This window comes from Bos indicus x Bos taurus, chromosome 7 (assembly GCF_003369695.1).
Source record: "Bos indicus x Bos taurus breed Angus x Brahman F1 hybrid chromosome 7, Bos_hybrid_MaternalHap_v2.0, whole genome shotgun sequence".
Taxonomy (NCBI): domain Eukaryota; kingdom Metazoa; phylum Chordata; class Mammalia; order Artiodactyla; family Bovidae; genus Bos; species Bos indicus x Bos taurus.
Genome location: NC_040082.1, coordinates 80759204 through 80785545, shown reverse-complemented (window position 1 = coordinate 80785545; position 26342 = coordinate 80759204). Strand labels below are relative to the sequence as shown.

The 26342-nt window shown below is 42.1% G+C and overlaps 1 long non-coding RNA gene across 1 annotated transcript in view; it reads left to right on the top strand.

The window, feature by feature from the left end:
• Positions 1-22398, top strand: part of LOC113895601 — a 141701-nt gene extending 119303 nt beyond the window's left edge. The window contains exon 2 of the long non-coding RNA XR_003511886.1: positions 22093-22398. This is a non-coding gene — a long non-coding RNA (uncharacterized LOC113895601). The remainder of the gene's footprint in view (positions 1-22092) is intronic.
• The last annotated feature ends 3944 nt before the right edge of the window (positions 22399-26342 follow it).

The following is a 26342-nucleotide window of genomic DNA, read 5'->3' as shown; positions in this document are numbered from 1 at the left end:
CTTTTCTCCATTGTATATTCTTGCCTCCTTTGTCAAAGATAAGGTGTCCATAGGTGCGTGGATTTATCTCTGGGCTTTCTATTTTGTTTCATTGATCTATATTTCTGTCTTTGTGCCAGTAATTCTTTACCACTGAGCCACCTGGGAAGGGAATGCTTTCAGCATTATTATGCTGAGGTAGGTTCCCTCTATGCCCACTTTCTGTAAAGTTTGTATCATAAATGGGTGTTAAAAGATTTTTGTCAAAATCTTTCTGCATCTATGGAGATGATCATATGGTTTTTATTCAATTTGTTAATATGGTGTATCACACTGATTGATTTGTGGATACTGAATAATCCTTGCATCCCTGGGATAAATCCCACTCAATCATAGTGTATGATCCTTTTAATGTGCTCTGTACCATGCCCAGAGGGAACAGTCTGCCAAGAATTCTCTCTCTTATTCCAATCCCATGAAATTCAGGAATGCAAGCCCCTCTACCAAGCAAAGCCAGGTGTCCCCTAGGTGGCAGCTGTAAAAACTAGGGTAACAGATGCATGTGAAAGCTTCCCTCCAGAATATTCTGGCATTTAGAGTGTGGCAGAGGGAGACCACAAAGAGGGAGACCACAAAGATGGTGCCCACTTGCTGGAGCAAGATAGAAGGTAAAGCTGGTGTCCTGGAAAGCCTCTAGATTCATGTTAAATTAGATGCCTGCACTGCAGGCCAACACTTTATGCTAAGTACAATATTTTGGGGATAGGTGAGTGAGTCCTTGTGTACAAATTCTTTAAGAGCCATTTCTCAGTTTTATATAGCCTTGTGGGTCTCATGGATGCAAGCCCCGTGGTTTTTGAGAGTTAGATGTTTTCAGGGCTTGTTTCTTGGGTGCAGGTCTTAAAAGCTGGGGTGCCTCATCTGGGGAGAAACTCCAGGTTTGAGTTCCCTCCCAAATGTAGGTCACATGGTAGGATTGTATCTCAGCCTCTCCTAACTGCTGCCATTGGTTTTTCTCTTGCCAGATATCTGAGTCATCTAGGCTTCCCTGGTTGGCTCAGTGATAAAGAATCCACCTGCAATGCAGGAGCCCTGGGCTATAGTCCATGGGGTCGCAAGAGAGTCAAGACATCACTGAGTGACTCAACAACAACAATAGAAATCAATCAGCTAGCTTGCAAGTATCTCTTCAAAAGAAACTGCTCTGTATGTATGTATATTTGGTGTGTCCAAGGAAGGAGGCAAGTTCAGTTCAGTTCAGTCACTCAGTCGTGTCCAGCTCTTTGCAACCCCATGAATCGCAGCACTCCAGGCCTCCCTGTCCATCACCAACTCCTGGAGTTCACTCAAACTCACATCCATCGAGTCGGTGATGCCATCCAGCCATCTCTTCCTCTGTCGTCCCCTTCTCCTCCTGCCCCTAATCCCTCCCAAAATCAGAGTCTTTTCCAATGAGTCAACTCTTTGCATGAGGCAAGTTCAGAATATGCCAACATCACCACCTTGAACCAGAACCTCTTACTCAAAGTTGTAAACTGTATGTCCTTTACAAGTCTAGGCCAGCTGAAAGATCACAATGATGATGACACCACAGTTGGATAGGCCAGTTATTATCAACAACAAAAGGTTTACATGTGATATTCTTCCTGCCATTCAAACATCTCTGACATTTTTCCCAAACACTCCTTCACATGGAGTAGTGGTTTCTCTTGTTCAGAGTTTATCCTGGTCAGCCTCATATATTCTGATTACAGCTCACATCAGCAAGTTCCCAGTACCAGCCCAGATCTGTGTCCATGGCTCCGTATCTCATTTCCCAGTAGCTTACTGGTTAGGACTCATTATGCCCCATGGGCAACTTCAAACATTCTGTCTCAATTCATGGTACTATCATTTACCCACTTTTATTTCTTATAATTAGAACTGTGAAAATCACATCTGCCTCACAGAGTTGCTCTGAAGATGAAGCTCTCTAATCTGGTGTAAGATAGTAGCTATTCACTACCTATTACCTGCCATGACCAACAATATTACTTATTATTAACTAAACTTCCAGCATCTTGTATCTTTTTGTTGTCTGACTTTTAAATGTCCCCAAAGCTTCATATTTGTCTTTTTCTCTACCTTCTGTGCAAGTAATTTAGTGACACTTTTTCATCTCTGCTCTGAATTGTTTGAATGACTCCCTGACTTCCATTTCTTTTGCAGCTCTGTTCCATAGATATTTTTTCTGAAATACTGATCTGATCATATTAACTCCTATGCTCAAAAATAATTATTTCAGCAGGATCAACTCCAGAGTCCTTAACTCCTTGTGCTTAGTCGTGTCCAACTCTTTGCTACTCCTGTCCATTGGATTCTCCAGGCAAGAATAGTGGAACGGGTTGCCATCCCCTCCTCCAGGGAACCTTCACAACCCATGGATCGCACCCAGGTCTCTGGCATTGCAGGTGGATTCTTTACCATCTGAGCCACCAGGGAAGCCTGCTTAAACTTATTATGTAGTACTTTTACACAGTGGGCCCAGCCTAGCTTCTCAACCTCATTGACTGCATCCCAGAATGGTCCTCAGCACTTTATGGCCCTTCATACTGCACACTCCCTTTGCATTTACTGCTTCCTCTGCTTGGAGCATGGGTGATTTTCTTTTCCCCTGTAATCCCATTCTCACTGCTCTACGAGTCTGACTGCTAAAGACTCAATCACCTGGATTACCTTAAATGTCTTTTTTTGTTGTTGAATTGAGCCAATGAGAGCACCTGCAAGAGATCCGAGGACAGAAAGAGAGCAAAATCTGGGTGTTTACTTCTCCTCCTCTTCTTCCCTACCACAGTTCTGGGCTTGGTGGCACCCCTCAGTAAATACAGCTTCTCCCAAGTGATCCAACCTTTGCAGCTACAACTAGGAAGCAGGATCTAATCACATCACTGTTTTTAGGCCTTCAATGATGTTGCCTTCCTGCTATTACTGGCATCTTCATTTAAAAATATCTTCAAAAATCCTAGCTTATGGGAATTTGAGCTCATCTCCTCTTATGAGCACACCAGAGTTACAGCTATCAGTATTTACAGAAAAACCATCAGGATAAAAGACTGGAGTCAACCAGAAACAAAGAATCTTCCACAATAGAAGAAACCAGAGCAAGACAGGTAGGAATAAGCAGAATCATGATAGAGTCAGTCCCATACCCAAGGGTTGCTGCTGCTAAGTCACGTCAGTTGTGTCCAAGGGTTGGTGACCCACAAATGAGAGAATAATTAAAATTGCAGAGATTCTCCCAAAGGAGTGAGGCATCTGAGCCACACATTAGACTTCCCCAACCTGGGTGTCCTGTGCCAGGCAGATGACCCCAAGAACATCTCACTTTGAAGGCCAGTGGGGCTTTACTTTCAGGAGTCCCAGAAGTGTGTGTGTGCGGGCATGCTCAGTCACGTCTGACTTTTTGTGACCCCCCCCCCCCGCCATGGACTGTAGCCCACCAAGCTCCTCTGTCTATGTAATTTTCCAGGCAAAAATAAGGAGTGGGTTTCCGTTCCCTACTCCAGGGGTTCTTAATGCAGCCCATCTACTGGTGGGTGAGTCTGGAGCATGAGACTTTGTGTGCATTCTATAAGACTGGAATTTCTATCGACCAAGGGAGATAGAAATCCCATTCTTACAGGATGTACACAAGGTCTCCAGACCCACCCACCAGTAGACGGGCTGCATTAAGACCCCAAAACCCACCTCTACTCACCAGTGGGCAGGCACTTGTCCCCAAATCCCTGAGCCTGCCCACCATCTTTCCTGCTAGTCTCACTCACCAGCTGAGAAAGGTGTTAAAGATGTAACTGTAAGACTGGGATACTATAACACCTCTAGAGAAAAAGAAAGGGAGAACATTTTGAATAAATCACAGCAATATGTACCATGTGGTCCAGCAATTCCATTCCCAGGTATATATTCCAAAGAAAATGAAAAAACATTAATTCAAAAAATACAAGCATCCCTATGTTCATATACCATCATTATTTACAACTGCCAAGATACAGACACAACCTACCTGGCTTTCAACAAATCAATGATGTATGACAGAAAACCACAAAATTCTGTAAAGCAATTATCCTTCAATTAAAAAATTTTAATTGTGCAGTATATTTGTGCACACAAGGGATTATTACTCAGCCATAAAAAATGAAATTTTTCCATCTGCAACAAAAACAAAAATTTGATATCATTATATGTAGAATCTAAAATAGTGAATATAACAGAAGAAATAGGGAAAACAAACTAGTGGCTACAAGTGGGGAGAGGGAAAGAGCAAGATCAGGGTGTGGGATTAAGAGAGACAAACTACTGTGTATAAAATAGAGCTACAAGGATATATTCTACACCACAGGGAATATAGCTGATATTTTATATTTTATAATTACTATAAATGGTGTATAAGGTTTAAAAATTGTGAATTACTCTATTGTATACTATATTGAAACTTCCATAATATTTTTAAAAAGATTATTTTTAAATAAAAAATATTTTAAAATATCCTAGTTAACCTGCCAAAATATATGAGAAAACATCAGATAAACCCAAGTTGAGGGATAGTCCATAAAATAACTAGCCTCATCTCTCTAAAAATGTTGAGTTTTTATACACACACACACACCCTTCTCCACCCTGAAGTAAAGTCTGACCAACTGTTCTAGATTCCAGGAGATCACAGAGATGTGACAGATTACAGAAATTGTGTCTTAAGGTTTCTGAAATTAGATAATTACACCCCTAATCATGTAAGAAAATGTTCTCATTCTCAGGAAATATATAGGGATAGTCTTGCTGCCTACAAATTATTCTCCAACAATTTAAGGAAAATGTACATATGTATATACATGTGTATGTTCATATATTATACTACATACAGAGAGAGAAAGTAGAGAAATCAAATGTTCATATTTGGTGGATCCTGGCAGATACACCTGTGAAACTCCACTTATCCATAGACAATCTAATTTACCCTTACCTTTCTTTTAATAATATAAATAAAGCATAATATTATTCTTTATATCCAATTCTCATTTTATCCTTATGACACTCTATGAAAAGCACCTATTGAAAACCCAGAGGACTAGGGTAAATCCTGAAGCATGGGTCTATTTGTCTCCATAGTGCAAGTTTTTAAGCCTGATGCTGTCTTCTGCCATGGACAATGTTTGGTACTCTGTCTCTCAAGCTTCCTGAGCACTTAGCACAAACATCTTCTACTGTATTTATCTTGTGATACTTTTTAAAAACATGTGCGTCTTAAGGTTGGAGGTAAGCGCAAAGTCTGACCCAATAATAAAGTCAAGGAAGGAAGTGTGTGCACACCTCTGCAGGAAAGACACTTCACGGCACCCTGGAGTGGACGGCAGATACATCATTGCCTACAACTGCTCTGTCACTCTGACAGCTACTCACCACATGTGGCTGTTGAGCACCTGAAATGTGTGGCTAATCAGTGTGAACTGAGATGTGCTGTAAGTATATGTGCACGTAAGTATTTACTATGAGCAATCATTATGGAAAAAATGTACAATATCATTTTTTTTCACATTGATTCCCCACTGAAATATTACTTTGGATGTATTGGTTTAAATAAAATACATTAAAATTAATTTTATGTTTCTTTTTTTGTAACATACTGACCATAAATTTAAAACCACACATGTAGCTCACAGTATGTTTCTTTTGATAATGCAAGTTGACACAGATTCGCAAGCTGCTTTGCTGACTGATCATTCAGTGACAAGAGCAGCAAGTTATTCTTGCCTTCTTCATTCCTTCTGAAAACTAAGAATGAGGTCCACTGGGGCAGTGTTCTTGAACTGAAATGTACATGTAACTCACCAACAGACAGAGTCTGATCACTGGGTCTGGGGCAGGCCTGTGACTCAGCATTTCTAACAAGCTCCCCGGTGCTGCTGCTGACCCAGGAGTAGAGGGTGACTAAGGCAAGCCAGGCTTTAATCTGATGCAGGTGTTGGCTTATAAATGTTTAACTAACCTAAGGAAAGTCAAATATTAGGAAGTCTAATTACTGCTGACCACCTCTGGCTGCATCAGTTGAGTCTTAAAAATACAATTTCCCCAAATCTACAGTATGAGTTGCCACACTATTAATAAATGCTTGCAAAAGGAAACGGACCTATTAAGACCATGTTAGATGATACAGAATTATGCTAGCCCTTTTTCTAAAATCACACATCATATTTTAACAACCACAGCTTTGCCTCAGGGGATATGATAGCAAGTCCACAGGACTTAAGTTCCCAAATGCTGGCATTAGGGATGTACTTTAGACATTTGGAGGTAGAAAAAAAGATGTTATCCTGTGGGCCTAGAATTTTATTTAAATATTTCTATATCTCAATATGTATTTTTAATGAAAAGCATCTCTTGTCCTATCTATTCCTGGATAATAGTACACACAAGTTAATGTAGACCAAAGACTATGTTATACAGCACAACAAACAGCAACCACAGCTGGAGCAATAACAAGAAAGTTCCCCAAGCTATCACACACCGACCCAGGTAGTACGCCAAGTACAGTAAGGAGGGGGTGCAGGGGACTCGTGATACACCCTGGGGACAGAGGATTCTCCATATAGTGTGGTGCAAATGATATTAAAGTTTCCTTTTAGAAATAGTAGTAACAGGGAATATTTTTGTAGACTTATTAATTATACTAGTCTTACCTCTAGTTCAGCAGGTAAAGAATCTGCCTGCTATGCAGGAGACATGGGTTGAATCCCTGGGTTGGGGAGATCCCCTGGAGAAGGACATGACAACCTACTCCAGTGTTCTTGCTTGGAGAATCCCATGGACAGAGGAGCCTGGCAGGCTACAGGCCATGGGGTCACAAAGAGTTGGGCATGACTTAGCGACTAAAGAGCAAAGAAGAAGAAAGAACAAAACAAAAAGTCTTACCTTACATCACACTGTGTTGGACTGACTCTTCCTGTGTAATGAGGTAAAGATTATCTCCTGTGTACCACAGGAGACAAGAGATTAGAGACAGCCAAGACTTGAATCCAGGACTTGAAAACCAAGTCCCATTCCATTTCCATCACCACCACATGAACTTTTGGTAAAAAGCAAAAGAAACAAGTCGAGGCCACCTCAGCTAAGGGTTAGTGCCAGCTCTAAGCAGGACGTTGTCTGGCATCGTGTAAGCTTTACCAGTGTCTTTGAACTTCCTCTTCTTCTTTTTGCCTTCATAAACACTCAAGGAAATATCTGACAAACACATTCATACTAAACAAGGAATATCACTGCTAACTTGCATGTAGCAGCTAACAGGATGGGGCAGGGAAATCAGCAGAGGAAGGAGCCTGACCATCACCACGGAACCATGTCCCCTGGCAATGGAAGACAAGTCCTGCCTGAGTCATTCGGACACCCAAGAACTTCTGCCATGATTTACCAACATAAAGAAAAACAGTTTACAGTAGTCATGAAAATAAATTCACAGACAGATGATCTAAACATGGATTTGAGATAAGCCAACCCTGACTATCCATTCTGCTTCTCTGGCTATTTTTCTGTTTGTTTCCTATTAGTATTTATTAATGAGCAGAGCTTAGAGAAAATAGGAATTTGCTGAAGGTTGAGGCCTTTTCTCAGCTCATAATAGACAGGATGATAAATTTTAGATGAGGACAGCTAGGAGGCAGAAAATACAAGTGGATGTTACCACAGAAAATTAGTGGACCACATGTATCACAGGAGATCACCTATCACGTTAGTCAATGTGACAGACTTACTTTCTTTTATGCACAGACGAGATTCTAAGCCATGGTACACACATCTTCTTAAGCAGTGTCAATGTGGCTATCTGGTGGCCATTGATGGGGAACATCCGTATCCTAAAATGAAGCTGTGCTCAGTGGAGCCCCTGGAATGTACAGAAAAGAGGCCTCAAGTTAAATAGATGCTCGCATCAGTTCCAGAAAGAGAGTTTTAAGTAGGAAGCAAGGTCGAGTTGTTCTGTCAACATTCAGAAAAGAAACTCTATTCAATACTGTAATTTCAAATTTTCCAAAAAATACCTCTTCAAATTCCTGATTATCCCCTGATGTGGTTCTTACCTGGCAGAATATTTCTAGGGTTCAAAATTGTGCTCACCCACAAGGTAACACCTACATAGCAGATTCAGAAATCCCCATTCCCTATCCACCCTCAAAACTCTTCCTGTCTACTGGTGAAAAAACACAGCTTGATCGTCAACTGACTAAGCAGTAGTGTATAAGGCAGATAGCAAAAAAGAAAGCCCTATGAATGCATTACCCAAATTAAAGCATGGCATGAACATAAACACAGAAAAAGTTGGGATAACCATAAATGAACATAAATGTGCAATTTGACTGCAGCATCAAGTTCGGACTCAACATCAAACCTTTTCCTGGGGAACATGCTAGGGCATTATTCTCTCAGATGAGGTAGAAAGATGCCTATGCAACCGTGAAGCTCTTAGCTGTGGCAGCTATCATGCTGACCTTGTTTTTCCAATTCAAAAACTGTCCATGAGCTGATTGCACCCTCATCCTCGAACACTATAAAACTCCTCACTACCCCCCCAGGGTGGGTCACATGGTCTTCAGGGCATTAGCCCACCATGGCCCCCTTTGCCTAGCAAAGCAATAAAAGCTGCTCTTTTCTACTTTTCCCAAAACTCCGTCTCTGTTTCTATTCGGCACCAGAGACAGAGTCCAGGATTTTGGCAACAACCGAGAGACCTAAAAGTGGGCTCCGGCTGCTGCCTCAGCTGTCCCAGGAGTGTGTGGGCCACACCGACTGCGGGAGGACCCACGAGCAGGAACCTGTCCTGAGAGTGAGGGGCCAGCCGCTGCCACTGGGAGACTTGTAAGTGGCCATCAGCTGCTGCCCCCGCCACCCAGAGAGCAGGCATGACCCGAGAGCAGGCACGAGTTGCTGCCCTCTGCTCTCCTGGAGCATGCAGGCCACTGGCACTGCTGGGAGACATGGGAACAAGTGCTGGTTACTACCCCTGCTGTCCTGGGAGTGAGTGGGCTGCTGCTGCTACTGGAAGGCCTGGGAGCTGAAGCCAATCGCCGCTGCCACTGTCCTGGGGATGCACAAGCTACCATTGCTGTTGAGACTCACAGGTCGACTCCAATAGTTGTCTGAGCCGAACTGGAAGCGCACACGGGCCACCACGCCTATACACCCCATATCAAGGGGCTAATGGCCAACACACTGAGGAAAGAGGTGGCAAGTATCCAAACTAAAAGTAGCCACCCAATCCCCAACAAGATGGCAGAGTAGAAGGACTTCAGCTTACCTCCTCTGATGACAATGCTAAAATCACAACTAACCGTTGAATGAACAGGCTTGAACACACTGAGAAAGATATTCTAAATCCAAACACAAAAAAGAAGCCATAACAAAATGGTAAGAGGGATGATTTCACGATATAATCAAATCCTATATCCACTGGGTGGTTCACACACAAGCTGGAAAATAATTGTATCACAGAGGTTCTGCCACACAAGTAAGAGTTCTGAGCCCTAGTCAGGCTGCACAGCCTGAGTCTGACATTAGGAGGAGGGGCCCACACATCTGACTTTGAAGGGCAAGGAGGCTTGAGTACGGGAGCACCACAGGACTGGGGGAAACAGAGACTCCAAAAGAGCCTGGACTGGGGGAAACAGAGACTCCACTCTTGGAGAGTGCACTGGGATCCAGCACAAAGTAGTGATTCCAAAGTAGTGATTCCAAAAGACCCACTCCAAAAAGACCTCTTGGAGGGTCCCCAAGAGGAGTGGAGGGGAGAGGGGTTGGGCTGTAGCTCACTGGGGGAGCAAGGACATTGGGATGCCTGGGGCCCCAGAGAATACTGACCTGTGTGAGCGCTCCCAAGAGGCTGCCATTTTAGCGCCAAGACCTGGCTCCACCCAACAGAATGCAGGCTCTAGTGCTGAGTTCCTCAGAGCAAACCACCAGCAGGACAGGAATACAGCCCCATCTGAGAGCAAATAGGATGCCTAAAGTTGTATTGAGCTCACAGCTAACTATAAATGCACCCCTTGACATGGCCCTGCCCACCAAAGGGACAAGATCCAAATCCACCTGCAGAGGGCAGGAACCAGTCCCTTCTACCAGAAAACCTGCACAAACCCCAAAACCAACTTTGCACACCAGGCAGCAGACACCAGGAGCAAGAACTACAACCCTGCAGCCTGTGGAAACCTGTAGGCAGGGCAAGAAGCAACAGTTAGAACTGGACACAGAACAACAGACTGATTCAAAACTGGGAAAGGAGTACATCAAGGATGTATATTGTCACCCTGCTATTTAACACATATGCAGAGTACATCATGTGAAATGCTGGGCTAGATGAAGCACAAGCTGGAATCAAAGACTGTCAGGAGAAATATCAATAACCTCAGATATGCAGATGCTGCTGCTGCTAAATCGCTTCGGTCGTGTCCAACTCTGTGCGACCCCATAGATGGCAGCCCACCAGGCTCCTCAGTCCCTGGGATTCTCCAGGCAAGAACACTGGAGTGGAATGCCATTTCCTTTTCCAAAGCATGAAACTGAAAAGTGAAAGTGAAGCCACTCAGTCGTGTCCGACGCTTAGCAACCCCATGGACTGCAGCCTACCAGGCTCCTCCATCCATGGGATTTTCCAGGCAACAGTACTGGAGTGGGGTGCCATTGCCTTCTCCGCAGATATGCAGATAACATGACCCTTATGGCTGAAAGTGAAGAGGAACTAAAGAGCCTCTTGATGAAGGTGAAAGAGGAGAGTGAAAAAGCTGGCTTAACATTCAACACTCAAAAAACTAAGATCATAGCATCTGGTCCCATTATTTCACAGCATATAGATGGGGAAACAGTGAAAGACCTTATTTTCCTGGGTTTCAAAGTCACTGTGGACAGTGACTGCAGCCATGAAATTAAAAGACACTTGCTTCTTGGAAGAAAAGCTCTATGATAAACCTAGACAGCATAATAAAAAGCAGAGACATTACTGTGATGACAAAGGTCCATACAGTCGAAGCCATGGTGTTTCCAGTAGTCATGTATGGATGTGAGAGTTGGACCATAGAGAAGGCTGAGCGCCAAAGAATTGATGCTTTCAAACTGTGGTGTTGGAGAAGACTCCTAAGAGTCCCTTGGGCTACAAGGAAATACAACCAGAAAATCCTAATGGAAATCAATCCTGAATGTTTACTGGAAGGACAGACATTGAAACTGAAGCTCCAATACTTTAGCCACCTGATACGAAGAGCCAACTCACTGGAAAAAACCCTGATGCTGGGAAAGATAGAAGGCAGATGGAGAAGGGGACGACAGAGGACGAGATGGTTGGATGGCATCACCAACTCAATGGACATGAGTTTGAGCAAGCTCCGAGAGATGGTGAAGGACAGGGGAGCATGGAGTCCATGGGGTCGCAAAGCGTTGGACACAACTGAGTGACTGAACAACAACAATAGCACCGCAGGGCGGGAAACTCAACAAACTGGAGAACAATTTTACCAAAGAGGTTAGCACACTGGCAAAAGGTCTAGGGACCACAACAGATTTCCCACCCTGGGGACTGGGCAAAGGGGCTGAGTATTCCCAGGGAATCTGACTTTGAAGGCCAGTGGATTATGATTATAGAACTTCCACAGGACTGGGGAAACAGAGACTCTTAGAGAGCAAAAACAAAACCTTGTGCGCACCGGAACTCAGGAGAAAGGAGAAGTGATCCCATAAGAAACTGAGCTAGACTTGCCTGTGTGTGCTTGGGAGTCCCTGGTGGGGGTGGAGGTGAACAGTGGCCTGCACACGGTCAGGGGTGCTGACCACAGCAGTCCTGGAAGGCCTGGCATGCTGGCATAAGTCCTTTTGAAGGAGGTTGCCATTATCACCATTACCCTTACCATAGTTTGGCCTCAGTTCAAACTACAGGGAGGGAACACAGCCCTACCGATCAACAGAAAATTGGATTTAAGACTTACTGACAATGCTCTTGCCCACCATAACAAGACCCAGTTTTCCCCACTACCAGTGGGGAAACCAGAAAAAGCCTCTTATTCTCATGCATCAGAGGGCAGACAGAATGAAAACCACTATCACAGAAAATTAACCAAATTGATCACATGGACCACAACCTTGCCTAACTCAATGAAACTATGAGCCATGAAGTGTCAGGCCACCCAAGAAAGATGGGTCATGGTGAAGAGTTTGGACAAAGATGGTCCACTGGAGAAGGGAATGGGAAAAACCACATCAGCATTCTTGCCTTGAGAACCCCATGAACAGTATGAAAAGGAAACAAGATATGACACTGAAAGATGAACCCTCCAGATCAGTGGGTGTCCAACATTCTACTGGAGAAGAGCAGAGAAATAGCTCCAGAAAGAATGAAGAGGCTGGGCCAACGCAGAAACAAAGCCCAGTGGGGGGTGTGTCTAGTGGTGAAAGTAAAGTCCGATGCTGTAAAGAACAATACTGCATAGGAACCTAGAATGTTAAGTCCATGAATCAAGGTAAACTGGAAGTCGTCAACACATCACAAGAGTGAACATCGGTATTTTAGGAATCAGTGAACTAAAATGGCCAGGAAAGGGTGAATTTAATTCAGATGACCATTATATCCATTACTGTGGGCAAGAATCCCTTAGAAAAGATGGATAGCCCTCATAGTAAACAAAAGAGTTCAAAATGCAGTACTTGGGTGCAATCTCAAAAACAATAGAATGATCTCAGTTCATTTCCAAGGCAAATCATTCAACATCACATTAAGTCTATGCCCCAACCACTAATGCTGAAGAAGCTGAAGTTGAATGGTTCTATGAAGATCTACAAGACCTTTTAGAACTAACACCAAAAAGATGTCCTTTTCATCATAGGGAACTGGAATGTAAAAGTAGGAAGTCAAGAGATACTTGGTGTGACAGGCAAGTTTGGCCCTGGAGTACAAAATGAAGCAGGGCAAAGGATAACAGAGTTCTTCTGAGAGAATGTGCTGGTCATGGTAATCATCCTCTTCCAACAATGTAAGAGACAGCTCTACACATGGACATCACCAGATGGTCAATACTGAAATCAGATTGATTATATTCTTGCAGCTGAAGACAGAGAAGCTCTATACAGTCAGCAAAAAGAAGACCAGGAGCTGACTGTGGCTCAGATCATGAACTCCTTATTTCCAAATTCAGACTTAAATTGAAGAATGTAGGGAAAACTCCTAGGACATTCAGGTATGACCTAAATCAAATCCCTTATATTATATAGTGGAAGTAACAAATAGATTCAAGGGATTATATCTGGTAACAGAGTGCCTGAAGAACTATGGACAGAGATTCATAACACTGTACAAGAGGTGGTGATCAAAACCATCCCCAAGAAAAAGAAATGCAACAAGGCAAACTGGTTGAGGAAGCCTTACAAATAGTTGAGAAAAGAAGAGAAGTGAAAGGCAAAAGAGAAAAGAAAAGATATACCTATCTCAATGCAGAGTTCCAGAGAATAGCAAGGAAGAGATAAGAAAGCCATAAGTGAACAATGCAAAGAAATAGAGGAAAACAATAGAATGGGAAAACTAGAGATATCTTCAAGAAAATCAAAAGCTACCAAGGGAACATTTCATGCAAAGATAGGCACAATAAAGGAAAGAAAGGGCATGGACCTAGCAGAAGATATTTAAAAAAGAGGAAGTAAGAATACACAGATGAACTATACAAAAAAAAAAAAAAAAGACCCGAATAACCATGATGGTGTGGTCTCTCACCCAGAGCCAGAATTTCTGGAATGCAAAGTCAAGTGGGCCTTAGGAGGCATCACTACAAACAAAGCTAGTGGAGGTGATGGAATTATAGCTGAGCTCTTTCAAATCCTAAAAGATGATGCTGTTAAAGTGCTGCACTCACCATGCCAGCAAATTTTAAAAACTCAGCAGTGGCAACAGGACTAGAAAAGGTAAGTTTTCATTCCAATCCCAAAGAAGAGCAATTTCAAAGAATGTTCAAACTACCACACAATTGGGCTCATTTCACATGCTAGCAAAGTAATGTTCAAAATCCTTCAAGTTAGGCTTTAACAATATGTGAACCAAGAACTTCCAGATGTACAAGCTGGATTTAGAAAAGGCAGAGGAACCACAGATCAAATTGCCAACATCTGTTGGATCATTGAAAAAGCTAAAGAATTCCAGAAAAACATCTACTTCTGCTTCATTTACTATGCTAAAGTCTTTGACTATGTAGATCACAACCAACTGTGGAAAATTCTTAAAGACTTGGGAATACCAGTCCACCTTACCAACCTCCTGCAAAACCTGTATGCAGGTAATGAAGCAACAGTCACAACTGGACTTGGAATAACAGACTGGTTCAAAACTGGAAAAAAAGTATGTCAAGGCTGTCTATTGTCACCCTGCTTATTTAACTTACATGCATAGTATATCATGCAACACACTGGGCTGGATGAAACACAAGCTGGAGTAAAGATAGCAGGGGAAATATCAATAACCTCAGACATGCAGATGACACCATCCTTATGGCAGAAACTGAAGAGGAATTAGACCTTCTTGATGAAGGTGAAAGAGGAGAATGAAAAAAGCTGGCTTAATACTCAATATTCAAAAAATTAAGATCACGGCATCCAGTCCCATCACTTTATGGCAAATAGATGGGGAAACAATGGAAACAGTGACAGACCTATTTTGGGGGACTCCAAAAATACTGTGGATGGTGACAGCAGCCATGAAATTAAAAGAAGCTTGCTCCTTGGAAGAAAAGCAATGACACCTAGACAGCATATTAAAAAAGCAGAGACATTACTTTGTCGACAAAGGTCCGTATAGTAAAAGCTGTTGTTTTTCTAGTAGTCATGTATGGATGTGAGAGCTGGACAATAAAAAAGCCTGAGCACCAACAAATTGATGCTTGAGCTGTGGTGTTGGAGAAGACTCTTGAGAGTCCCTTGGACTGCAAGGAGATCAAACCAGTCAATCCTAAAAGAAATCAACCCTGAATATTCATTGGAAGGACTGATGCTGAAGCCCTAATACTTTGGCCAGCTGATGCAAAGAGCGGACTCACTGGAAAAGACCCTGACTGTGGGAAAGACAGAAGGCAGGAGAAGGGGACGACAGAGGATGAGATGGTTGGATGGCATCACCATTGCAATGGACATGAGTTTGAGCAAGCTCCAGAAGATGGTGAAGAACAGGGAAGCCTGGCATGCTACAGTCCATGGGGTCGCAAATAGTTGGATACGACTGAGCAACTGAACAACAACAATGTCCTTTTTGTTAATTAAACACACACACCACCACTACCACCCCCTTTACAAGATTGGCAAATTATTGTTTTATATTCCTGGTACACAGTAGCAGAACCTTACGTTATCTATCGAGAACAAGAACATAAAAACCAACCTGAGTAAAGTGAAAGTTGCTCAGTCATGTCCGACTCTTTGCGACCCCATGGACTATACAGTTCATGGAATTCTCCAGGCCAGAATACTGGAGTGGGTAGCCTTTCCCTCCTCCAAGGGATCTTCCCAACCCAGGGATCAAATCCAGATCTCCCACATTGCAGGTGGATTCTTTACCAGATGAGCCTCAAGGGAAGCCCAAAAATACAGAGTGGTTAGCTTTCCTTTCTCTAGCAGATCTTCCCAACCTAGGAATTGAACCAGGGTTTCCTGCATGGCGGGCAGATTCTTTACCATCTGAACTACCAGGAAAGCCCTGAGTGAAACAATGTATAAAAAAAAAGAGAATGGAAAAGGAAAGTGTAATTTTGTAACAATATTTATTCTTTTTTAATTGTAATAATTGTGAAAGCAATACAAAGATATCACCAGACTGAAATGATAAAATACCATGTGAATGCAAAGAGCCAACTCATTGGAATAGACCCTGATGCTGGGAAAGACTGAAGGCAAAAGGAGAAGAGGGCAGCAGAGGATATGATTAGATATCCTCTGAGGTTAGATAGCATCACTGACTCAATGGACTTGAGTATGAGCAAACTCCAGGAGATAGTGAAGGACAAGGGAGTGATGCAGTCCATGCAGTCACAAAGAATCCAACATGACTTAGAGACTGAACAAGAACCATGTGAATGCATCAGAATGGCAAAATTTTGAGAAGTAGATAATATCAAGTGTGATATAACAAGAGTGGTGACGATATGGAGAGATGGAAACACATGTAAACAGCTCATAGAAATTAAAATAGGTACAGCAGTTCTAGAAAAAAATCCATCAATGTTTAATGTAATAAGTATGCTTGTATCCTATCAGCAATATCACTCTTGGGGTAAATACCTCAAAGAAATTCTCACATGAGTTAGTGTGGATCACACATGATATATTTATTATGGTCATATTTTATCTGTGATAATAGAGAGTGAAAGCCACCTCAGTTCAGTTCAGTTCAGTCGCTCGGTCATGTCCGACTTTTTGCGACCCCATGAGTTGCAGCACACCAGGCCTCCCTGTCCATCACCAACTCCCGGAGTTTACCCAAACTCATGTCCATCAAGTCGGTGATGCCATCCAGCCATCTCATCCTCCGTCATCCCCTTCTCCTCCGGCCCCCAATCCCTCCCAGCATCAGGGTCTTTTCCAATGTGTCAGCTCTTCACATGAGGTCGCCAAAGTGTTGGAGTTTCAGCTTTAGCATCACTCCTTCCAATGAACACCCAGGACTGATCTCCTTTAGGATGGACTGGTTGGATCTCCTTGCAGTCCAAGGGACTCTCAAGAGTCTTCTCCAACACTACAGTTCAAAAGCATCAATTCTTCAGTGTTAGCTTTCTTCACTGTCCAACTCTCACATCCATACATGACCACTGGAAAAACCATAGCCTTGACTAGACGAACCTTTGTTGGCAAAGTAATGTCTCTGCTTTTCAATATGCTATCTAGGTTGGTCATAACTTTTCTTCCAAGGAGTAAGCATCTTTTAATTTCATGGCTGGAAGAAGTACAAGCTGGAATCAAAATTGCTGGGAGAAATGTCAATAACCTCAGATATGCAGATGACACCACCCTTATGGCAGAAAGTGAAGAGGAACTAAAATGCCTCTTGATGAAAGTGAAAGAGAGTGAAAAAGTTGGCTTAAAGCTCAACATTCAGAAAACGAAGATCATGGCATCTGATCCCATCACTTCATGGCAAATAGATGGGGAAACAGTGGAAACAGTGTAAGACTTTATTTTCTGGGCTCCAAAATCACTGCAGATGGTGACTGCAGCCATGAAATTAAAATTAAAAGAAAGCCACCTAGATGCCTATAACTAGGGGAGCAGATAAGTAAAAGTTAATATATATGTTGTATGGCTGCAGTGCAGTAATTCAAAGCAATCAATTCAATCCACATGGCAATATGAATAGACCATTAGGTGGGGAAAAAAGCAAGAAAGAGAATTGGATGTAAATTTCAAGGCCTGTGGTGTAAAGCTTTTAAGATACACATACAAAACAACAGTACATTCCTTCTAAAAGGACAAATTTCAGGTCATATGACAAGTGCATTAGAAAGGGAGCCTATGAGGGGAATAGCAGTGGCAATTAGAAATGAAAAAGATACTTTTTAGCTAATGAATCAAACAGAATAGTAATTCTGTATATATTTTCCTTTCAAAATGGAGCAATTTGGGATACTGATAGAGTATATCAGATTCATCCTCATGGCCATTTAGTAGAGCTCTGATGAGCAAACTCATGACTCAATTAGCTGGTTTCTCACTTGGTTCAACACTCAACCACCAGTTTCAAACAGTACTGAGTTTACAGTAGCTCTTATTCTCAGCCATATGCTGTTTGATGTCTACAATATTAAAGGGAAGATGCATAAAATTACTAATATTATAGTACTGTTAGTAATATTAGTTACCAGTTAATGAGCAGCATTAGTCATAATCAAACCCACTCCTATCATTCATGAAAAATAAATCAAGAGTACAAATGGAGACCACACAGCAAATGTCTTACTATTCAAGACCTTTTGTAAGTGTTGGTGAATATGTGGAGAGGTGGAAACACATGTAAACTGCTCATAGAAGTCAAAACAGGTAGAGCAGTTCTGGGAAAAAATCCAACAATATTGAATGTAACATGTCTGAAATAAAGTATGTTCTATCCTCATACCTTCAAAACTGCACCTTCTTAATAACCTGGAAGCTGAGGTTTGTATGCAGAATTCTTATACTTTTCAAAGCTGAAACACAGTGGTGTGGGGAGAGCCAGCTCTCTTCTCTCCCTTCCCTTTCTGTCCTCAATTCCATCACATATACATGCCTGTGGACTCCCAGCCAGCATGTAACATTCTAATCTTTCTTCCCTTGAATCAAAACTGCCACCCCTTGGCCATCTCCTGGGAGGAGATGTTCCACAGTGGCCTTGCAGCTCACAGGCAAGAGGGGCAACCTAGGGAAGGAGCCCTGCAGGCCCTGGCAGCAGGTGCGGGTTGGTTAGTTAGGAGATAATTCTGGGGTCCCAGGCAGTCAGTGCCACCTGAAAGGCAGCAAGTTAGCTCAGAATATTCTTGTCCTTTTGGCCCTGCAAATTCCTCCCCCTATTAGGAGGAAGGTCAGAACAGATTCCAAAGAGTCACGTGGGGCCCCTCTTCTCTGGGCCAAAACATTTCTGTAGATGTGCTGTTAGGAACTGAATGAAGGTTTGTCACCCCTCAACTTCATATGTCTGACTCCCAATGTGATGCTGTTTGTGATGAGGTCATGAGGATAGGGTTCCTCGACAGGATTAGCATCCATAAAATAAGGAGAGAGACCAACGCTCTTTTTCCCTCCACCTTGTGAGGAGGATAGAGTGAGAAGGCAGCTAACTGGAAGCGGGCCCTTACCTGGGAGCCAAATCTGCTGGCACCCGGATCTTGGACTACTAGCCTTCAGAACTGTGAGAAACAAATCCTTATATTTAAGGCACGCAGTCTGTAGTATTTTTGTCATGGCAGCCTGAGTTAAGACATGTATTTTAAGATGCTCCCCACCAGATTTGTTATTCAGACACATATCTTCATAATACAGACCTGTAAGAAAAAACTCAGCAGTGGCCACAGGACTGGAAAAGGTCAGTTTTCATTCCAATCCCAAAGAAAGGCAATGCCAAAGAATGCTCAAACTACCGCATAATTGCACTCATCTCACACGCTAGTAAAATAATGCTCAAAATTCTCCAAGCCAGGCTTCAGCAATACGTGAGCCATGAACTTCAGATGTTCAAGCTGGTTTTAGAAAAGGCAGAGGAACCAGAGATCAAATTGCCAACATCTGCTGGATCATAGAAAAAAGCAAGAGAGTTCAAGAAAAACATCTATTTCTGCTTTATCGACTATGCCAAAGCCTTTGACTGTGTGGATCACAATAAACTGTGGAAAATTCTGAAAGAGATGGGAATACCAGACCACCTGACCTGCCTCTTGAGAAACCTATATGCAGGTCAGGAGGCAACAGTTAGAACTGGACATGGAACAACAGACTGGTTCCAAATAGGAAAAGGAGTACGTCAAGGCTGTATATTGTCACCCTGATTATTTAATTTATATGCAGAGTACGTCATGAGAAATGCTGGGCTGGAAGAAGCACAAACTGGAATCCAGATTGCCGGGAGAAATATCAATAACCTCAGATATGCAGATGGCACCACCCTTATGGCAGAAAGCAAAGAGGAACTAAAAAGCCTCTTGATGAAAGTGAAGAGTGAAAAAGTTGGCTTAAAGCTCAACATTCAGAAAAGGAAGATCATGGTATCTGGTCCCATCACTTCATGGCAAATAGATGGGGAAATAGTGCAAATGGTATCAGACTTTATTTTTTTGGTCTCCAAAATCTCTGAAGATGGTGACTGCAGCCATGAAATTAAAAGACACTTACTCCTTTGAAGAAAAGTTATGACCAACCTAGATAGCATATTGGAAAACAGAGACATTACTTTGCCAACAAAGGTCCATCTAGTCAAGGCTAGTGTTTTTCCAGTGGTCATGTATGGATGTGAGAGTTGGACTGTGAAGAAAGCTGAGTGCCGAAGAATTGATGCTTTTGAACTGTGGTGTTGGAGAAGACTCTTGAGAGTCCCTTGGACTGCAAGGAGATCCAACCAGTCCATTCTAAAGGAGATCAGCCCTGGTTTTCTTTGGAAGGAGTGATGCTAAAGCTGAAACTCCAGTACTTTGGCCACCTTATGCGAAGAGTTGACTCATTGGAAAAGACTCTGATGCTGGGAGGGATTAGGGGGCAAGAGGAGAAGGGGACGACAGAGGATGAGATAGCTATATGGCATCACTGACTCGATGGACATGAGTTTGAGTGAAGTCCAGGAGTTGGTGATGGACAGGGAGGCCTGGCATGCTGCGATTCATGGGGTCACAAAGAGTCGGACACAACTGAGCGACTGAACTGAACTGAACTGAAGAAGTCTCTGCTAATAAAGAAAATGCTAACAACAGAAAGCCCTGTGACAGTTATAACTGAGTTAGATTTTTATTCAGTGGTAATTAAGGCTACCAACATCTGGAATGTCTTACTTATGGGTAAATGATTGCAAACAGCAGTATAATACCTTCCAGCTTATCATGTCATTGATAAAGAAAGCATAAAAATTAACCAAATGTAACTGGAAAAATCAAAATTTCCAAACATTAAATGAAGGCAGTTACTGACCACTGTTTATGTTCATAATCCTTAAAATAACTTTATATTTTATTATGGTTTTGATCTCTTATTAAAGATAATCTAATACTTATAAATGTATAGCCAAATCATCATTTTTTCTTATACTTTTGGTAGTAAATAGTGCTGTATTTATTAAAGGACTAAAGGTAATTATTATACATCATAAATACAAAGATAAAAATTATATTCAAAGTAAACAATTATATTTTATATATAATATAAAAAGTATATTCAAAGTATATGATTAATGGCTGTAATACAGCTATTAGTCATATACTTACCTAACAAAATATTTTAGAATTTTAAAAGTAATTTATTATGCAAAATATTAGGAAATGATTAAAATAATCCTTAATAGGTTCACAAATATTTAATCTGGTAAAAGGGATAAGACCAAAAAAAGAAAAAATACACTGCAAAATGTTGGTACAGCAAAAAGTATGAATTTTAGAAAGTAACTTACTGTAAAGTTGACGTGTTATATTATCAATGAAATAAGAATAATGATTTCATTATAGAGAACTTTTAAAAGAATTAAATGAATCGGCTAACTCTCTTATCCTCAGGATTCTACTTGGACACCATTAGTTCCCGGATATTCCCTTCCCCCACCACCCAGTTATCATAAGTGCTGCCAGAGCCCTCAATAACTCTTATCTATTCTTACCTGTTCATACTATTAATGTCTCTTACTCATACTTCTCAAATATATGTATCATTCATTCCAAAGAAGGCTTTTTTGGAAGAGATGGCTCTAAGCTGCAATTCGAATGGAAGTTAGGAAAATTCCAACAGTTTTAAGTAAAGCCTAGCAAATTTCACTTGCTATATCATCTTCTTTCCTTTGGGGAACGTATGCAAAACAGAACAACGTCTATTTCAAAGGATTTGTTCTTGCTACATGGCGTCCTTAAAAGGCCACATGTAAATTGTCACTTTAGGTGCTTTTTGATTGAGACAACGGTCTTTAGATAGAGGATGTTAATTAGAGAGGACTATCGTTTGTGGGAGGAAATTCTCGGTCCATTTGGCCCCTCCAACCCCATTTCTGTCATAAAATACAACTAGCCATTTTAGTCCATCCTCAGGATCTCTCAGATCACTTAGGGACAAATTGAATATTCTTGGAAAAGCATTTACTTGACACAAATCGCTTTAGAATAAACATAATAGAAAATTGGTTTTGCATCTTCCTAAACACACAGACAACAGGCATCGATTCAAGCCAACGCATTCTGTTTAGACTCTATGCCAGGCGCTGGGGCACAGCAGTGGCAAGACCTGGCCTCTGCCCCCAAGGGGCTCTCAGACTAAAGGGAGGAAAGTGAGTGAATGAATGGGATGGGCCAGCAGAGACTTTTTGTGTGATATCCATTTAATCCTGAAAATGATCAAGTGAAAAACGTGATTCCATGACCTGCTTTTCAGATGTCAAAACTGAGGAGTCAAAATGCAGTCTAAAAGAAGTTTATCCTCTCATCTCCACCCTTGTTCCACCCTGCTGCCCTCAAAGCTCAGGATGCACTGAAGTGCCTCAAGAATTCTCCTCTGTCTCCAGTTCTCACTCTGGCCACCAGACTGCTTGGGGAAGGAATCATGACTCAGGAGAGCAGTTCTCCTCAACAGCTCTGCAGAGCACCCAGAGGAAATTGAGATGAAAAAAAAAATCTGCCTTTTTCGTGAGTTTTTAAATCTGTAATAAATATTTAGTTTTTCATTGCACTGTAAGAAAAAGACATGTGCTTGTCATCCTTTTCAATTTGCTTAAGAATTCTTCTCCTAAAGAACCACTGGAATGTTAACAGAGAGCCTGTTCTATTCCTTGAGGGGGTGGGATGGGAAACCTACATGCAACTCTACTAAGAGCATATTTCCCTCCACATACTCATTGGAACTCTGTATGAGTCTTCCTGAAACTTTCAAGGACCATTTATTCCCATATACCCTTGGTTAGATTTTTCTATTTTGTTTCCTCATAAGCTCTTCATTTCCAACCCTATCATCTCTCCCGGCAGCCTAGATTCTTTGTTCTGTTATGCACTTGTGACAACCAGGGTAGCTACATTTTCCTGGCTGGCAGCCATCACATTTGCAACACTTTTTAGAAGAGGCTTTTGCAGTTTTCGCTCTTGTCATTTTCTTCACATCTGTGGCAGATGCGGGAAGAACAAAGCTCAGGCGATTTGCTCCTTCTATCTGGCTTATGGCCATGCCTTCCAAATCTCTACTTACCCTATCCACCTCCCAAAATGTTGCTAAGTCACTTCTGTAGCCTAGGCAGCTAGTATCAGGGCTAAGACCACAGCACAAAAATGGGGACTGATTTCCCGTGCTTCAAACCAATTTACTTTTATTCAGAACAGGTACTTAGAATGTTTTTCAAGGAGGAAACCCCATGCACTTTATATGGTAAATTGGCTATGAGCTAAGTGTGTGGGAGAGAGGAATGAGTTGGAGTCCTCACTCTGCCACCTATGAACTGTGAGACCAAGGACAGGATTTTTAACTTTCAAAGCTTTAATTTGTTGGGATTTTTCCTAACTTTATAAAAAGAATAATAACAGCACATATTACCTCACATTAGTTACTGTCTGAGAATTGAGATGGTACTTAAGTTTGGCATCCAGTAATTATTCCATAAATGTTATCTAGTATTAGAGACAAGGATTATTTAACATACATATAATTCAACAACTAGGCATAAGCCCCATGCTAGGTGCAACATGAAAGAAAGGAAATATGTATGCAGTACACACTATAATGCCTGCGCCTTCATACATGGATTCCTATATCATCAAATAAAGATGTCTTTATTCCTGTCTTCTCAAAGCTTATGATGGCATGCATACAGCTAGTTATACTGTAAAATGGCTGTGGGGAGTCCTGTAAACAAATGGTATCAGGAAGAACTCTTCACTGAAGGGATAGAAGGAGAAGACAATAAGGTTAAGCCTCATGGACCCTGTCATACTCAGTGTTCATGCCTCAACTCCAACTACAGAATCACATGTGAAATAGGCACTCAGGAACTGCCATAATGAATACTAAGATGTGGTCTTACACTATCCAGGACTCTATCATTACCAGTGATATAAATCTAACCCAATCTGGCTTTCAGCCAAAAAGGAATTGCTAGGCACACACAACTGAGAAGCTGTGGGTGGGAGGAGGGTTGGAACTTCAGGCCTGGCTGAGTCCAGATGCTCCAGTGATGCTCTGCTTTCTTCTGGGTTGGCTTCATTCTTTGGTAGGCTTTTGTCCTGCCTTGGCCACCGGCAGCCTGTTCACAGTCTCGTGGTTCAGCAGGCACTATAGAAACATTGTTCAGGGAAAAGCCTAGGATTTCACCTCATTGGATCAACTCAGGGTGTGTGTCTATTCTTGAATGAATCAACTGGCCAGGAGGATGAAGGATGCCAACTGGCAAAATCTGGGCTCTTTGCCCACCTTAGACTAGAAGGTGAAGTTTACCTTATTAGAAGCCTCTAGATGGAGTGTAAAGCAAAGATAGCTTCTTCAAAAGTAAATTAGGCTGCTGGCACCCAACCAGTAATCTTGGATATGGTAAAATCTAGGCAATAGATGTGCACTGCAGGATCTAAATTGTGGACCATGAAGAACAGGACTGAGATGAGCCAAGCTGGAATACTAGGCTCTATATGGAAAAGAGTGTAAGGTTCCAATGCTAAGACTGAGTTAAGCATTACATGCATGAGGGATGAGGCACCATAGATCAAACTAGCAAAGTTAATGTCAGGTGTGAGTACTGAGGGATAGAGGAATGTATATTTGGTTTGGTAGAAATGTAGAGGTTATTGCAGTTCTCTATGTGTATATGACAAACCACACCAAAATGTAATGAGTTGCTTAAAGCAATGGCATTTGTTTTTTCACTATCTGAAATTTGGTCAGGACTTTTGGGATAAGTCATTTCAGTGTCAAAATAGGGATACATTGAAGGCTGAAGACTGGAATCATCCAAAAGCTTGCTCACTACTCACATGTATGGTAGTTGGTACCAGCTTTTGGCTGGGACTAGGGCTGAAGCAGGTGGCCACTGTATGGTTGCTTAGCTTCCTTGTGTCATGAAATCTGGGTTCCAAGAGTGGAGTGTCTCAAGGTATTAGGTGGAGCTGTGCCATCTTTAGCCCCAGGAGGTTTTGTTTTGCTACTGTACTCCTGTTCTGATGTGTACTGACTACTGCAGTCCCTCTGACTTTCTACTCGGCCTGAACTCTCTGCAGGGCCAAAGACAAGATATGGTTCTACCTGAGAGGACAAGTATTGAACTCAGAAATGAATGAAGGGAGATTTTATAGTACTTTAAGAAAGAACAGTAAAGGGTATTTGTGGAGAAAATATTATGATTTGATAGTAGATAAAAATTTAACAATGTGTTAAATGACACATAACTTGTTTTTAAATGCAATATATAGGAAGTTAAAACACGATTGTAAAGATTGTATACACACACACACACAATGGTCACTGACTATTTTTTCTGTTTCCCTCTCCCACTTAAGGACCCTGTGGTTACCCTAGAACCATCCAGATAATTTCTCCATATCAAGATCCATAACAATGATATCTGCAGAGTCCCTTTTGCCATGAAAGGTAATACATTCACACTATATGGAGGTTAACATGTTATATATTTGAGGGAAATATTATTCTGCCTACTGCACTTGGTTCTATGCTTACAGAGAAATGCAAGATTCTTCATAATCGCTTTGGACTGAATTGGCACCTAAATTCATATGTTGAAGTCCTAGCCTCCAAATGTGGTAGTATTTGGAGATGGGGGTCTTTTAAGTTCAGATTAGGTCATAAGCATGGGGACCTCATGATGGGATTAGAGCCCTTAAGAGAAGAGGCACCAAAGAAACTCCCTATCCCAACCCACCCCATTTCTCTCTCTTTTTAAATCCCTGCCATGAAAGGACACAGCAATAAGGCAGTCCTCCACAAGGCAGGAAGAAAGATCCCACGGGAAACACCTGTGCCGGCACCATGACCTTGGACTGCAGGCTTTCAGAAATTTTGAGAAAATAAATTCCCACTGTTTAAACCACCTAGTATAGTATTTTGTTATGGCAGGCAGAGCTGACTAAAACAGTAACTAATGTTAACACGTTACTGACAGGGGAATTTTGCAGAAACTAATGCCCATGGCTGGTGATTTGTTATGTAAGTGAATCCTGAAACACTCCTGTCAGTAATATTCAGATAACAAAGTGAAAGTGAAAGTTGCTTAGTCATGTCCAACTCTTTGCCATCCCATGAACTATAAAGTCCACGGAATTCTCCAGGCCAGAATATTGGAATAGGTAGCCACTCCCTTCGTCAGGGGATCTTCCCAACCCAGCGATCAAATCCAGGTCTCCCTGGCTCAGACGGTAAAGCATCTGTCTACAATGCAGGAGACCCAGGTTAGATCCCTGGGTTGGGAAGATCCCCTGGAGAAGGAAATGGCAATCCACTCCAGTACTATCGCCTGGAAAATCCCATGGACAGAGGAGCCTGGTAGGCTACAGTCCATGGGGTCGCGAAGAGTCGGACACGACTGAGCGACTTCACTTTCACTTTCACTTCACTTTCTTTACCAGCCGAGCCACCAGGGAAGCCCAAGAATACTGGAGTAGGTAGCCTATCCCTTCTCCAGCAGATCTTCCCACCCC